Genomic DNA, 18,357 nt, shown 5'->3' with positions numbered 1-18,357 from the left:
TTCAGGTCGCCTACTAGGTGTTTCCATTTTCTTTTTTCACTTTGTAGGAGCTCGATATTTCCTCTGATGTATCTCTGTAATTTCGAATCATCTAGTTCTGAAACTGCGACCTATGGTAGCCCTCTTTGTCCTCTTTCCAATTCCACCAGTCTGACCCCAATTGGATTCTCTAAGAAAGAGTTATGCACAATCTCCCAAGATGACCTGATTATAGACCTTTCGAGAAGAGAAAACTTGTATGAAGTGCCACGTGTCACTGCTTCTACCTTTGGATATGAAAAAGATATACAAAAAATTACAGCCCGTCCTCTTTCTGTACCTTCTTATGAAATTTTAATCCAATCCCCAGAGAGAAAGTTATGATGATTTTCCGCAGGTCACTAGTTTGGAATGTAATTAAGGAGTCTGCAAAAAGACCAACTTCCTCATATCATATCTCCACAAATATAGTGCGAAAAGCTCTGAAATTTGAGCCCAAGGTTCAACACGATTTCTTCTCAAATATGTTTTTTTTGCAACTTTTGGAACGTCACAGAGAAATGGTTATAGCGGAAATTCCACAATGACCTATTTGGTGTAGCGAAACCCTAGAATCCAAAGCTCTGATACCAAATGTTATGGAACTAGCTCAAGAAAAAGATAGAAAAGATAGATCAATGCCTTAGAATTCAGCCTCTTCGAGGGGGAAACCTCCTTTACATTACATAAATGAACAATTCTTGGATGATACAAATGAAAATACCTCCTTTCTATGTATAGGAGTCTAAGGGGTCATAACATAATCAGAGCCAACATAACAATAATAATGTAAGGGCACAATAATAACAATAGTGGGCTTCTATGGGGCACAATAATAACAATATGGGCACTACATGGTTACATCAATATAATAAGTGGGTTATACTAATAACAATAAGGGGTTACACTAGTAGTGTAGGGGCCTAACAGTCTTGCCCTTATCATTCATAGATCGCTTTCCAGACTATGAGTTTCATGGTGACATCCGGACCGGTCTTGCTACCTGTTTGGGAATTGCTGGTAGATCTCCCACAGTTGGAGTTGGGCTTGCCGCAGCATCCTTGGCTATCGACATTACGTTGCCTCGAAGGTCCTGCATCTCTTTTGGCAATGTTGCAAACACTGGGCTTACTCTCAAAGCGTCAAAGTTTGACGGGTCCATACCTATTGGATAGCGCAATAACTTAATTCTCAAGATGCCACAGTTTGTTCGGTGGATGACCAGCTGTGATTTATAGGCCTGTTGAAATTCAAATTCGACCATTCCCCCCTTATTCAGGTCATTAATGCGATATTTATGGTAGAGTGTTCCAAATCTGGCTCTTAATTCGTATCTTAATTACCCACCGCCCGCTCCTTCTCGCCTTAACTTAGACATCTTCTCATGAACAATGACACCAACGATAACTTCCTTGTCTATCCGCACAGCAACACAACCCCTTCTACACAACCGTGACCCTTGTGACATATCGACCCTACGCGCACTCCTGTTGTCGCGCAGCTCCCTAACAAACTGTTTTATAGTCCCGCACTCTCTTTCAAATGTCTGGAGCGGTGAGGTTGTCTCCTCTTCAACTAGTCAGGTGGTTGCACCCCCTTGGTGCACCGCTATCTCGTCTTGGCAAACAATCCACGACAAGGTGTCTATTATCACCATTACATGAGGTACTGGATGCGGCACACTCTCATGATTTCCCTCGAGAGTGAGGTGTGGATTTAACCATGACATTCGATCAACTAGCTCCCAGTCATACTCCTCCAATCCATTCTTAGGTTTGCGCATATCCAGCTACAACATTCCAGGTTTTTCATTCAGAAAGTCTTCCTTTAGTTCCTTCTCCAGTTGTTTAATCTCTGTGTCTAGGATCATATTCTTCATTATCAATAGTACCCTTTTTCATTCGAATTCGTTAATTTCTTCATGCAATGTCATGCTTTTCTTTCTCAACCATGCCCACTCTTCATCAAGTTCATGGAGTTTCAAGATTTCCGTCAAATGGCTTCCTGTAACTTCCTAATTATTTTACCCAGGTCCTCATGTCCTATCGCTACTGTGGTAGCCATGGTCTGGGGATTCTTCTCTATCCTCCTAGTTTGATCTCTTCTTGTCAATGTCAGGGTCATTTCCGTGCTATGGTTTTTGCTTATGATCCTATAGGCCCATCGAACCGCTAGTACGCGTAGGTCCCAACCAGTTCGGCTCATTTGATGAACTCTATTCATGACTCCACATAGCTTTTTGAATGGTTCATCGCAGATTGTTTGTGGAGTGCATCACCTTCCCTACTGCCATTCCAGGTTCTGATTGTCGATCCTTAGCCTGTAAGGTGCTTACACAGCATATGTCTGCACCCATCGACAAAAGTGAGCATGCAAAGTTCTTTGTCCTGGCTGCCCAGCTCGTGTTCGTCGCTGGGGACTCCCAAATCGTAAGAGCATCTGCCTTCTACATTCGCACTAGTTTCCCATAGTCTTCTAATGTGTACTCCACCATCATGTGGGTGTTGCATATAATGCCCATTCCAGCGCATCGTACCATTGTTGTTCCCATGCCGCACTTTCAAATTTGTCTAAGAATTCATCCACTACTGTTATCCCATCATATGTTGGCAGTTCCCTTGCTTCGATCATCACGCACCGCAGTGATCTAATCATCATGTTGGAATTCAGTGTTGTTACTTTGTGTAACTAGTTCTGCTAGCATTCTATTTCTTCATCTCAATATGAAGTACAAGAATTATCGTCCTCCCATGAGATTCTCCCGTCTACAGTCGAGTTCACCTGATCCTGGTCTTGCACCATTATATAGTAAATGCAATCTAGCTCATCGTCATCCTCGTGCACAGGTTCAGTGTAGCATGCTCCTTCGACTGGATGTAGCGGAACGCGTAAAGACTTTTTCTCGAATATCATCTTCTGCTTCTTCAGGTTCATGACTCCATTCATATCAATGGTCTAGTCTATTCCTAGGAATGTGGGGTAAGGGTTGCTATCATCCACAATCTATGTTACTTCAAAGTCTATTGTGTGCTTGCGCCTTCAATATCCACTGTTACCCCTTGCAACCTCCCCATGGGCAAGATATTTTGTTGGTTCGCCATTCGTAATTGAATAGGAGACCACTATAACGTGGGCCTACCCATGCATTCCGATGTGTGCTTTGGTAACACATTCACGTCCCAAACCAGGTCTAGAAATACCTGATCTCGATGCGCAACGTATGCTTTCCTAGTTTCTGGACTACGCATGGTTCCCCTAACCCTGCGCACCTATTTATCATTTCTTGTAGTCCTTTAACGGCCTTGTTGTCATGTAGCAATCTCATGCATGTCTCTAAAAAGATAGTAAGAATAGAAGAATCCATCCATGTATCTGGTTGATCCTTACTACCTGAAGTAGAGGCCTCCACGAAGCTCTTCTTAGCTTCCATAAACATCTCCTTCGCGTTTTCCAAGTCAAACTCAGCTTCCTTTGTAGGGCCTTGCGAACGCATGTATCTTCCTTGGGCTGCTTCCCCTTATCTTCCCCTGTGGTCGCGCCACTTATGAGCACCATGTTCACGTTGGGGTCTTCTTCGCACGGTTCAGACCTCATCATTTGGATATTCTGTATCGGATTAGGCTGAAGTACCCCATTCTCACACATCTGTATGATAAATGTGGGACAATCTACTGCTTCATGATCAAATTGAGCACAGTATGAACATGATAATCTCGTCGGGTTGGTACAATCACGAGTGTAGTGCCTCGGTCCTTTGTAATTGTAAAAGATTAACTATCCTCGAACCCTTCCTAGCCCTATTCCTCCTCGTCCTTGACCTTGCCCTTGAAATCCACTGCGTACCATCCCCACGGCTGGGTCAGGGTCTCGCGTTTCCATCAGCATTCTATATGTTGGGGTATGTTCCATCATTAACTCGTAGCTAAGATAAGTATGCTCGTCATGGCCCACCAATCTACAAAAGTTGCAAAATAGCTACTAGGGAGTCTGTGTATACTTCTGCAATAAATGACAGTTGTCTGTTGTGTGCTTTCCTCCCACTCGAGAGATCATGCACCAAAGTGTGGGTGCAGTAGTAGGCCCTGCCTGTGCCTCTGGTCTCAATGGCATTGGTCCCTGTCCTGGGACAGTGGTCTTTATCATGGCCCTGGCCTTTACATTTTACTTCTTCGCGCGCCTTTGGCCATGGTGCCCCATCCTACTTCAAGCTATGCATTTCCAGGCAGAGAGTTTGAAGCTATGCATGGATCTCTTGAACACCCAATCTCAGATCTTGTATTGGTGTTTCATGCAACCTTATTGCCATTTCCAATGCTTCTGCCTGGGTTGAAGGCTTCTACTGTGACATCGTCGTCCTCAGGTGTGGTGTCAAAGGCACCACAAACCATGTGCAGTGTTGTGCATCCGTTAGCGTCATATTAGCCTCGTAGATCATACTCTTCTTTCTCTGATCCAGATCCCAAGGGGTCTCGCCTGGAAGCATCGCGATCTTTTTATATCCGATGATTGACTTTGTCTCTGATTTTGGCCACTAAATTCTTTAAATTCTTTGTTCAACGCATCTTGGATCTCTGTTATTCCTACATTTGGGTGATCATTCGAGTGCTTGATATACCATGTCAACACGCGATTCTACAGCACGCTCACCAATGTGGCCTTCTGAATGTTGTCATGCATGACCCATTCTGCTTCCCACACTTCTCTTACCATGAACCAGAATTGGTCTGGACCCTCATTCCCTACTCCCTTGAATATAGGTAGCTTGATCGTGCTCACCATGCTGAACCGAGGAGGTGGTGGAAGTGGGGTGGGTGAAGATGGAGGTGAATTAGGTAAAGTGAGTGATGGCATAAGTGGAGGTGATAACTACGGAATGTGTTGTGTTATCAAACTGACCGCACTTCTCAAAGAAACTTGAGTGCGCTCTTCCTCGCTTTCTCATGAAGGTGAAATTAAAGGACTGTTCCCTAATCCTTCGATCCCTTTGTATATCTTTCCACTCTACATCATTCCAATCATTAATGTATTCACATAACCTGCTTTTCACATAATAGCATCTTAATCCAAGTATTCAGGGATTTGATGTACCTACCTCGCGGTCCCATGAGAAAACGTCATTCTTCTTCGCTATAGCTCACAGTTGTGTCTATTGTGAACTCAGTGATAAACCCCCCTATTTTTTGGTCGATCCAATGGTCGACGACCCACGTGATCTTTTCTTTTGATGCCTCTAGTCTGCACACTAACTCTGGAGTCCACACTATCGGTTGATCAAGCTTATACCTTCCCTCATTGTAAGATAACCTTGCGATCCAATAATGCCTCTCTAAAGAGAAGGACGCGAAGAAAATCCCATGGATTTCCATATATACGTAGTTATCTAGCCACCTTTTCGTGGATATTTGTGGAGTTCTATTTTCCTGTGTCATGAATTCGTGAAGCTTCTGATCCAGCCAATCTTCAATTTCTTTCTTCATAGGATTCCAGTGTTTGGACATCAGACATCCTTTAGGTAGATCCCGGTCTCGACAACGAAACCATTTGTTGGCTTGTTGGGGCCTGACCCAGGTTCAGAAGTGATTTAGCCAAACAAATCCTGAAACTATTGGCCCTTTTGACAATAGTCCGCGGCGCACAGACTAAGGTATCACCTGAGGTAGTATGGGAGGGTGCTTGAACCAAGTTTCCACACCCTAGGGATGTCTTGATGAAGTCTGTGAAGTTCACGAACCGATCCAGCACACTTGCACTGTGCAACTATCTGACCTTCGCGTAGCTCTGTAAGGAGTGTGAAGAGGCACGTCCTAGATCCCTTATCGTTACTATGTTATTATTATAGATCTTTACTTAAATTCATGGGCCCAATATTCTTATTAATAATTCAACATTCATAAAAGGTGCACGCAATCATAAACTATAAGTAGATGCATAACCATATAAAAGAAGCATAAACATATAGATTTAGGAACAAATGCACAATATTCCAGAATCAAGTTAGCTTCTATTATTCGTCTATTCCATTGCAATCTCAACTCCGCCCTATACACTCAGTTGCAGGGGTCTACGCACATAGCTATAGACTCTACCAGGCCTCTGCGCACGTAGTTGTAGAGCCTCTTCCTACTCCTACAACCCAAGACTCAGACCTACAGACTCAGAGTGAATATCGTATTCAAAAGCACATAATCCTTATATCACATCTAAAGCTCCAAAAGCTTACTTCTACACTTAGAGCCTTTAGGCCGACTCACTTTACATTACCTTACATTATTTGAGGGTGGACAACCCTTTGACTTGACTCATTACAATTTGCGCTCTGCACATTTCGCGGAGCCTTTACAATACCATTACACAAAATTGTGGGCTTTAAGCCCCAAAAAATTACATGGGAGATCCATTGCCCAAGAGAGCTAAACATGTGTTGAGATACCTCAGAGGCACCACTCAGTTTGGTCTTTGGTACATATGGATAGAGGGAGTGAAGAGGCAAGGCTTCACAAATGCAGATTGAGAAGGGAGTCCATTCTGATAGGAAGAGAACAACAAGTGGAATCTTTAGTATTGGGTGTTGAACAGTTTCTTTGTACAATGGGAAGCAAAGATAAGTTTCACTCAGTTCAGCAGAAGTAGAGTACATGGCTGGTAGTCGATCATCGTTTTAGGCTATCTTGATGAGGAAGATCCTTGTTGGGTCATTTTGTTAGCAGATGGATACCACAATGATTTACTGTGACAATAAGAGTTGTATCACACTCAGGCTGATAATCCATTTTTTCATGATCGGTCCAAGAATATCAACATCCAGTATCACAATCTACCAGATTGTGTGCAGAGGAGGATCATGTTGTTATAATACACTCCTACATAGGAACAAGATGCAAACATGTTGACTAAGGCATTTTCAAGAGGCTAACACATTGTTAAGAGGCAAATTCGAGTTCCATAGAGGCATTTTTTAGGTATTTGATAATCCCTTTCTTGTTGAGAGGGAGCGTTGAAAATTCAACAAGAAAAACCTGATTTACTTTTGTCCTTAAATTCAATTAGGAATAAAATTGTAATTCCACATCACAAGATAACTTTTATGAGTTAACTAAGTTAATTTGACTTAGTTAGCTCATTTAATTCGAGTTGGGGGTCTAACTTGAGTCATGTAAAGTGTCTCCCACTTTATAGGATCCCTAGTTTAGTCAATTTTGAGTTCTAAATAATTAATATAGTTTAACTAAGTTAAAGTTAGTTAAACTAGCTCCAATTGATGGAGGAACTAGCAAAAGGTAAGACAATGGGGTGTTTCTTCATTATTTCAACCAGTTAACTAATGATTCCCTCATAAATAACTCATGCATCTCAGATCTAAGAGTTACCCAGTTGATATTGGAGTTCAAAGGCAGTGTACTATCAGTTGTATAATCATCTGAATTTTACATGGGGGGTTCACTTAATGAACCTCTAACGTATCACGTGTGTTCATGGAATATTAAACAATGCTCTTAATTTGAATACATATTAGATAATGCCTCTAAAGATCACATTATTTAACCCCTACCAATATGAACCCAATATACCTTCCCAATTTAAAAAAACCCTACATTCTCTAGATATTGTAGGTATCCATTTTTACATTACATTTTTTTATACCTAATTGTATTTTTTCATTAACTTGGAGCTCTCTGCTTTATAACTGCCAATATGAAAACCCTTTACCCCCTATATATTGTCACTTTTTCCTCCATATATATGATCCCTCAATATTAACCCACGTGGTATGGTATTTCTCCCCTAGTGAAGTCCTCGTGGAATTGTACAGGTGGTTCATGTAGTCAGAGAAAGGCCTATGAAGTTTCCGCAATCCATATTGAGGAGTTTCCTTAATTACTAGGGAGCTAATTCCTAGGAAAACAATGCAAGGAAATAGCGACTTCGGTAACCCAAATTTTGGTTAAGTATTGGCCTAAGCTTGTCTAGGAAGTTGTGAAACTAATAGAGATAATGCATAGGAATCGGGATTGAGTAAAGCATTGTAATCTTCTCATATTTTCTAACTAATGAAATATACAAATTGCAAGGGTTTTTAAGTGTGGTTTTCCCCAAGAAATCATTGTGTAATGTCTTGATTGAATTCTTTCTCTTGTATGCTTTGTGATTTCTTGATTGATTATTTATTTGTGCTAATGAATAGAGTATATTTAGGTCTTTTGTTTAAGAAGATTACATAAGCATTTTCAATATGTGAGGAATTTCTACATTATCTACTTCACTCACAAGTAAAAAATCAATGGTTAATATAGTCAAAATCTAGAATAATTTAACCTTAATAGTATATGTTTTAGTTTATTTTATTAGATCTATTATGATTAACTATCTAGTGAAATATGTCTGGTTGCCTCCACAACGTATTAGTATTAGAGCAAGTTTCTTTGTGAAAATTTTATGGGAAATTGTACAAGATCTAGGAAACATTTTTCATAGAATGTTGTGGAACCCTATCCATGGTTAACAAGCCAATTGACAATAACCCTAATCTAGTAGAAGAAAGATTCATGGCGCTGGAAGCATAGCTCACTAACATCGAGCACAATATGAACCTGTAGCTCACTAACATCAAGTACAATATGGACCTCCTAATAATGAGTCTAGCAAAACAATATTCAAATTAGAGAAGATGTAGGTATGGACTTAGAGGTTAGATTAGAGGGGAAATTGGGGGAGCAAGAAGACAGAGAAAAGGAGTCAAGGAAAGAACCCAAGAATGAGAGGGAAAATTGGGGAAGCAAGAAGACATAGAAAAGGAGTCAAGGAAAGAAGCCAAGAAAAATATTTACGTTTAAATGATCTTACTTATTCAAAGTCCTTTGGAAGTTAAGTTCAACATATAATCATACAAAATTGAGATTAATTCCATAAAATTAATTCATTAAATTTAACAATTAGAAGTACAGTTTAATCTTCACCACATATATTTGGAGAAAAAATATTACTTACTATATTCAAGTTAGGTGGCCATGCCTAAATTTAGTAGAAAATCCATAGGGATACACATAGGCTAGATTGTATTCTCCAAATGGCTAACTGGGAGGAAGTAAAAACCTTCGTACTATCCCTATTCTACCCGATTACATATATAGAGGATGAATGGATCTAATGAGTGGAGGTATGGATAAAGTTTACAAGTAATAAATTAAGATAGAAAAATAATGTAAAGCTAAATTTGTTAGGCGAATTAGAGTTTAGATTCTAGAAATACTTTTAGAAATTTCTTGCGAAATGCTTAAATTGTTCGTATCTTACAAAAATATTTTTTTTCCTTCATAAAATATTGCTACTTAAATTCCAGGAAACCGACTTTCTATATAATAAAAAGGAGTGCTTTAGTGGTAGTTTTCATGGTTTGGATTGTGTTTATATTTGCAAAGACATATGAATATAATGGTATCTTGAATTTGTATAGGACAACAAGTGCTTCGGTTGTAGTTCTCATGTTTGGATTGTGCTTATACCTTTTGAACCTCAATAAACCATTGCTAATTAAATTTTACAAAAGCGAACTTGTGTATGGAATGGAGTGCTTTACTCGTAGTTTTCACTGTTTAGATGGTGCCTATAATTGCAAAAACACGTGAATGTAATGGTAAATTGAATTTGTACATGGCAAATGTGCAGTCGTAGTTGTCATGGTTTGGATTGTGTTTATAATTGCAAAGAAACTTGGATATAATGGTAGATTAAATTTGTATATCAGAAGCTCTTCTTTCATTTTGGTTAAAGTTTGAGTTCCCTTATAATTTACAATTTTCTTGGACTAGAATGAAACGTCTCTTAAGCAAGGGAGACAAGAATATTTTAGTGAAATGTGTCTTAAGCGAGGAAGGGAAGAATATTTGATAGAATGGTTAGCATCACGATATTGCCCAATATGAATGAAAGTTGTGTCACATGCCCCGCTGACCTCGCATGTAAAAGTAGGGAGTTAGAATTTTTCATACAAATTACCACAAATAATTAACCAATTCACAACTCCACGATTCATCATTAACCATTAAATGTAATATTCATTAGTGCATCAATTAAATTGTCATCAAAGACAGTAAATTACATAACCATTAACCACCACTGTGGTAGTGTAATAATATAAACTAGTCTCATACTTGGACATTATGATCATGCCATCAAATAAAGAACCATCAACATCAAGGATTCAACGTCATCCAACTGACACAAAAGGCAATCACATCAATCACACCATGGAACACTGATATACCCTGGAAACCCCGTAGGGTGAAAACCAGCAAACGTTTAATCTTATTATTAAACGCTCGTGAGGGTTTTCACCCCTCACTCAATGGCTTATAAGGGATTCCAACCCTTAACCATTGTTATTAAAATCATTACAATGAATTATCATTAAGCTATCACATAACTAGCTAAAAGCTAATACAATTTTCATGTAATCTTTTATTTACATACCGCCACATGCAACATTCCTTGTGGCATAATTGTTCTAGCAATGTCATCTGCATGGACTAATAAACGAATAATCCTTTTCCTGCCAATGTTAAACATTACTTTCCTTTGGCACCAACCGCCATCTTTTCCTGTCAATGCTGTTGACAACAATCTTGGCAACAAGATTAGCTACAATATCAATAATTCATAAAACAACCTCTAAAAATGATCTTTTATCATCCACTCATCTACATGAGCAAGCATAACATACTAACTAACTAGTACATTTATTCAAGTAAATTCTTGTTCTACTTTTCACAATGCTTATTCACACTAGTGTATATCTCTCTCTAAGAGATCTAACCATTAGTTTACAAGTCCATGTTTCTTCCTAAAACATATAACACAATGGTCAAGATTTATCATAGTTTTGCTAACATACAAAGAACACATCTCCATATCACGATGACTGTTCTTTGAGCCATTAGCTTATCCTAATATCCCTTCTTTAGTATATGTAGTGGACATAGTCTTTTAATGATACAATCATGGACTCGTTAAGTACTTCTTTAAGCAAGAGAAGAGTTAAATTAATCAATCTTTTACCATATACATTACCACATGCATTAACCTATTCTCTTTACAAAGAGAACATATAAAATCAATCATTCTTCTAATGCATGCACTAAAATTCTCTCTATAAGAATGCAGTTACTGAAGATACACTAAAGTTCTCTCTATAAAGAGTGCAGTTACTTATCTTCAGATCTGGGCGCGAGTATTAAGAACTGTTGATCTCTTCATATTCGCCGCTCCACTAGATACTGCATTGCGAAGATCGGGATCTTCACAAAACTCTTTGACCACAGTTTCGAACAATTTTGCATCGCGACGTCGAATGACGCTCAGTAGCCAATGCAAGTCAGAACTTTCATCAGGTTTAGATTTAATGGCTTTAGCCTTTAAGAGCTGCCTTAAACTGCTCCAAAATGGCATGTCTTCACATATCTTTAATAGCTGGTGACGTATTTAACGTACAGTAGTCAAATACATGTTTCTACACAGTGCTGCGAAGCTCTTTTTAATGGTAAGCCATCTGCAGCAATTCTTGTATAGACTCTGCTACCATCTTTAAATGCTCGCAATCTGACTTGCCTTGGCTCATACCAAGTTTAGCAGCTAAATCAGGCAAAGTATTTATGTTCAACGATGACAACAGGACGCGAAGCTGGGTTTGTTGCTCACAACTCCAGCTCACAGCAGCTAAATATCGCATACATGACTCCATGCAATCACGAAAACATCACTTCAGAAGCAACTGGTAAAATAGTCAATACTTCATCTACATTGGAGAAATTAAAGCGTTGCTCTGTATCATAAGAATACATTAGCTGAATACATTTGATGTAGCTCTCCGGAGAGAGAAATCATCTGATATGTCTACATGGATCCGACCCCTGAAGCATGGAAGCCATCTGAGAAACGAGTCCCAATCCCCAACGACGAGGGCACCTCGCCAAGCCAGGAGAATCCGTGGTGGACCCGATAACATAGTTCGATTCATCGGGTCGAGTTCATTGGAAAAGGTGCACGGGGAATGGAAAATCCATAATTGCCCCCCACCTCCCCCCATTCGATCTCATCCCAATCCAATATCAAGAATCAGTTCCGAATGCTAAGGATCAGTTCCGAAACTAAATAACTATCATAACTGTTAATTATGATGAGTTACTTGAGGGATTGTAACTGATCCATAACTTATTTTACGTTGAGTTACGTGAGAGATATGACATACTTCCCCCCTTAACAAGAACACCGTCCTCGGTGTTCATCTTTCATCGGAACTTGATATTTTACTCGTGATATACCATCTAAACCACACAAAATGTGATCCTTCCTTTTTAAAATCAAAGTTGTCATGCCAGGAAATGACAACCAACAAAATAGTAATGATATAGTCATAAGAAATATCATTAGTTATAAGCATCAATAAACATAAGCATTCGTAATTGCAAAAATATGCAACTTCTAATTGCCACCACTTGGCCCTTATTCATTCATGATAACAATTCTTTGTGTCAACTTACCATTACTTACCATCTATGCTTGAAGATCATGAATACCTTCATGTAAGCATTTCAATAGTGGTTGGACCACTCTTCAACCTTCCATGGTAAGTAATTTCTGTAATATATGACTAACAAATTCAATCACATTAGTCACTATATTTTGAGTCAAATGAAATACTTTTGAGTAGCAATCAATTGTGCAATGCTAAATGATTTCTAAATCACAGTACTTTTACAAGTACTTAAAGAGCACTAACACTAATCAACAAATGGTAAATCACTGCTCACGTGCACACTGCATGAATTCTTACTAAAGACATCCGCAAAGTACTTCTAAAAGTACCAAAAGAGCACCTAGCTCTCTAATAATCAAAACAGTCAATCACTGCATCATTTGGAAATGGTCTTAGCCCCTACTAAGACTTTCACAAAATTAATAAAATGATACAGGAATTAAAATTTCCAATAACTTCTTACTGAACATTAAATTCATTCCCGTTGAATGTGCATAACACATTTCACGCAACTTTATATAGAATTTATTTTTAACATCACCTACAACTGATTAGTTAATTCCTTTAGCCATGAAAATCACAATAGACTAAAGAATTCCCAACCCATGGGAACTGGTTTCCACAACCAAACCGAGTCATTTTCACATCCAGACAGTTTCTTTGATAGAGACCTTACCAGGTCTAACATGGAATTCCACTGGCCAACCAGCTCAAGAATTCCAGGGAGAGTAAATCTGGGCAGACAAGTACCATCAACCCCTCCGGGCAGGTAGCTGCCATCAACCCAAGGCATTCCAGCCTTTCACAATCCGGGCAGACAAGTACCATCAACCCCTCCGGGCAGGTAACTGTCATCAACCCAAGGCATTCAAGCCTTTCACAATCCGGGCAGACAGGTACCATCAACCCCTCCAGGCAGGTAACTGTCATCAACCCAACTATCCGCAACTATCTGGCATGTTAAATTTCTCTTTTATTACTCTTTCTCAAAGTAATTTACACAATGAACCATATAATCATTATCATTAGCACAACAAACATGCATGTATACCATGCATTTACACTCAACCCCCACATGGGTCCACACCATCAAGATTGATGGGAAACATATCCATCATACGCATTGTATGCATGCAAATTTTCCAAATAACATAATTCATGCATATCATATAACATCATTCTTTCTCATTTATAATTGCATTTCACATTGCAGCAATTTATGTGATGAGTTTTCTTGTTGCCATTAAGCTACCACTACTTAATTCCATCAGCAACGTTAGCTATAAATATGCATCAGTTAACACATATTCCATTTCCAAGAATGTTAATGCATACAATATTGTCAGGTATAAAAGCATATGCAAATACTCATTAATGTATAAATGTCAACAACAGTTGAGTTAATACTCTCAGCATTCCCAATTTTGCCATAGTCTGTTGTTCCAATTCAAATCATCATTAATGGAGTATTATCTTACGTTTATTATGGCTAGCTTTAGTCATGCATCGTTAGTATAATTAAACATAATTTCTCTAACATACAAGAACATAACTCTTATGTCACAATGACTAATCTTTGTGCATACCATTGCTTATCATATAAGCCCTTCTTTAATGTATGCAACACTTATTCCCTTCACTAGAAGACCACCATCATTTCATACGACAAACCACATACCTCTTTCTTAAAGGAAGTCATTTTAATCCTCATTTCTCTATCTTTCGATGTGAGGATTTCTCAAGGTCCCTTTCAAGAAATTATTAAAGATATCTATCTTTAGGCATAAAAATCAAGATACAAAAAGAAGGTTTACTTATCCTTTATGCATCAAAATCAAGCAATCAACACAGCTCGTCCAACAAGACAATCTCTCCAAGAGATTATTATTTTCAAGGAAGCTAACATGACCACTTTCTCTAAGTACACACAGACTCATAATTCCATAGTCACAATAGCTACCAACATGCAACATGTGTTCTCCTAACACAATTACTTGACTTTAATGCACATAGTTCTTTTCATGAAACAAGTAAGGGTTTTGTTTCTTCTATTTTTATTTTCAAGAAAAATTCTCATAAAATCCTTCATTTTCATACATGAAGTATGCATACTCTTAGGATGAGACTATATTTATGTATATATGTAATATACTCTTTCTTCGAGAAGTTAGAAATGAATATCTATGTGCCTAGAAGCACATCTTTAGCTATCTTTATTATGCATGTAATGCATAATCATTTCACTAGAGCTTAGAACTAACTAGAATCATAATGCAATTAGCATATATAGATATATATATATATATATATATATATATATATTTTCCAAGAATCTTTTATCAATAAAGATACATATTTTAATTCAAGAAAACTTGGCCACCTTCCATGCTATGTCCTCAGGACATTTATATACCTCATCCTCTTTTCTCAAGAAGATACTTTGGGTATATTTAGCAAGGATTTTATAGACAAGAGACAAGAATTTCACACACAAGACTCACGTGGAGTCTTTCTAATAGGAACTACCTATTTTCTTTACCAAGAAAACATACAAAATAATCAATCTTTAACTGCATGCCTTAACACATTTTCTTTACCAAGAAAATCTATAAAAGAACCATTCTTTTATTGCATGCATTCAAATACTTTCTCTACTAAGAAATCATATAAAACATTCATACGCGTTCTTCAAGTAAGTGAACAAGACACTTATCTTATCCTTGGATCAACATGCATAACTAACAAGTTAAACCACCCTTACCGGAAGCAATTGCTCTACTTAGGCAATTAGAAGCATAATCTCCTAAGTGTCACACATGCACCAGAGTTACCACTTGATGCTAGATGCAACAACTATCATGACAGTACTATGTGTCCCTTTCAGACTAATGACTTCAAGGAGACATTACGAAAATCATTAACATCAACACACTATAGTTATCATTTTCCAACTCCCTAAGCATGGTCAAGGGAATACTCACATGCACATCGAGCGCTACCTAGTCAATCCCAGACTTAGTGTCTTCTGCAAGATTCTGACACTCAAAGCTTGCGCTATCTGGTCACCACCAGACTTAGCGATTTCTTTTCCCTATCTCCGTCTGTCCCTACAGCACGGTCTTCTTCCTTCTCCTTGCTTCCTTTTCCTTTGGAAGCATCTATAGTTGGGGAAGGTAATTAGAGTTTACTGACAACTGTATTAACACAGGTAGTCTATTTATGAATAATTATCACATGTAATTATACCATGAACAGGTTCTAGAAATGTTACCCACTGAACATGCCTCTACAATTAACTTCACATTAGAATGCAACATGCATAAGAAATCCATCATTCCCATAGTAGAGATAAATTCAACCATCATTAAATCAAGGCTCCAATGGTTTTTATCTCCCAACAAGTAATGATTAACATAAGCACATACCATGCTAATGGATTTCAATTAATTAGAGGGTAACATCATTAAATCTATTAAGACATAAGCATATACTATTCATCATGCATTTCCATGGTGAATAAAATTAAGAACTCTTCTCATAACCAACTGGAACTATAGCACAGAGAGAGTAAGAATCTTCATACACACATTCCATGCATGTGACATCAATCAACCTTCACTTGTTTTCGAATTGTAATAATCTTAAGTCCAATTCAATTAATGCATATAAGTTCTATGGGTTAGTCATACAACACTAACCAATCTCAACTACCAATCGTCTTCATGCATCCATGACAAGACTGAATCAAAAGTTAGTTATGACAATCAAGTCTCGCTACTTGACTCATTGCATGATTTCAATATCTAAGGGTTCTTCTAATGTCCTTTTTAAACAATTTTTCATCCTATTCAAGGATGTTCCCCCTAATTTATATTCATGCATTGGCTCATTAAGTTTCGTTCATTGTAATGTCAATCTAGTTCAATGAATGCATTATTGTTATTGCCATATTTGCAAATCAAACTTGGTAGTTGATTGTCACTTCCCTCAATGAGTGTTCAATATTGTTCATGAATGTAATGAGTACTCAATATTGTTCTTAGGTGTGACAAAAGTTTCATTGTCTTTTATCCTCATCAGGAATTTAACGTTATGAACGTAGTTATGCAACAACTTATTACTTACTACTTAAAGCAGTTATAAACATGAATCACACCTATCATGCCAAAAGTAGTGTACTATGTAAATCAATATTTGAATGATTAAACTCATACCTGAGTTAATGCTCGCTGGTGGCATACATCAATTTATTTTCCACTTACCGATTCCCAAAGGCGCTAGTGCTACAACCTTTTGCTCTGATACCACTTGTCACATGCCCCGGTGACCTCGCATGTAAAAGTAGGGAGTTAGAATTTTTGATACAAATTAACACAAGTAATTAACCAATTCACAACTCCATGATTCATCATTAACCATTAAATGTAATATTCATTAGTGCATCAATTAAATTGTCATCAAAGACAGTAAATTACATAACCATTAACCACCACTATGGTAGTGTAATAATATAAACTAGTCTCATACTTGGACATTATGATCATGCCATCAAATAAAGAACCATCAACATCAAGGATTCAACGTCATCCAACTGACACAAAAGGCAATCACATCAATCACACCATGGAACACTGATATACCCTGGAAACCCCGTAGGGTGAAAACCAGCAAACGTTTAATCTTATTATTAAACGCTCGTGAGGGTTTTCACCCCTCACTCAATGGCTTATAAGGGATTCCAACCCTTAACCATTGTTATTAAAATCATTACAATGAATTATCATTAAGCTATCACATAACTAGCTAAAAGCTAATACAATTTTCATGTAATCTTTTATTTACATACCACCACATGCAACATTCCTTGTGGCATAATTGTTCTAGCAATGTCATCTGCATGGACGAATAAACGAATAATCCTTTTCCTGCCAATGTTAAACATTACTTTCCTTTGGCACCAACCGCCATCTTTTCCTGTCAATGCTGTTGACAACAATCTTGGCAACAAGATTAGCTACAATATCAATAATTCATAAAACAACCTCTAAAAATGATCTTTTATCATCCACTCATCTACATGAGCAAGCATAACATACTAACTAACTAGTACATTTATTCAAGTAAATTCTTGTTCTACTTTTCACAATGCTTATTCACACTGGTGTATATCTCTCTCTAAGAGATCTAACCATTAGTTTACAAGTCCATGTTTCTTCCTAAAACATATAACACAATGGTCAAGATTTATCATAGTTTTGCTAACATACAAAGAACACATCTCCATACCACGATGACTGTTCTTTGAGCCATTAGCTTATCCTAATATCCCTTCTTTAGTATATGCAGTGGACATAGTCTTTTAATGATACAAGCATGGACTCATTAAGTACTTCTTTAAGCAAGAGAAGAGTTAAATTAATCAATCTTTTACCATATACATTACCACATGCATTAACCTATTCTCTTTACAAAGAGAACATATAAAATCAATCATTCTTCTAATGCATGCACTAAAATTCTCTCTATAAGAATGCAGTTACTGAAGATACACTAAAGTTCTCTCTATAAAGAGTGCAGTTACTTATCTTCAGATCTGGGCGCGAGTATTAAGAACTGTTGATCTCTTCATATTCGCCGCTCCACTAGATACTGCATTGCGAAGATCGGGATCTTCACAAAACTCTTTGACCACAGTTTCGAACAATTTTGCATCGCGACGCCGAATGACGCTCAGTAGCCAATGCAAGTCAGAACTTTCATCAGGTTTAGATTTAATGGCTTTAGCCTTTAACAGCTGCCTTAAACTGCTC

This window comes from Pinus tabuliformis, chromosome 3_2 (assembly GCF_031772625.1).
Source record: "Pinus tabuliformis cultivar Carrire ecotype Pingquan chromosome 3_2, CPIR1, whole genome shotgun sequence".
Lineage (NCBI taxonomy): Eukaryota > Viridiplantae > Streptophyta > Pinopsida > Pinales > Pinaceae > Pinus > Pinus tabuliformis.
The sequence above is the reverse complement of the archived record's forward strand: the minus strand, read 5'-3'. Positions refer to the sequence as shown.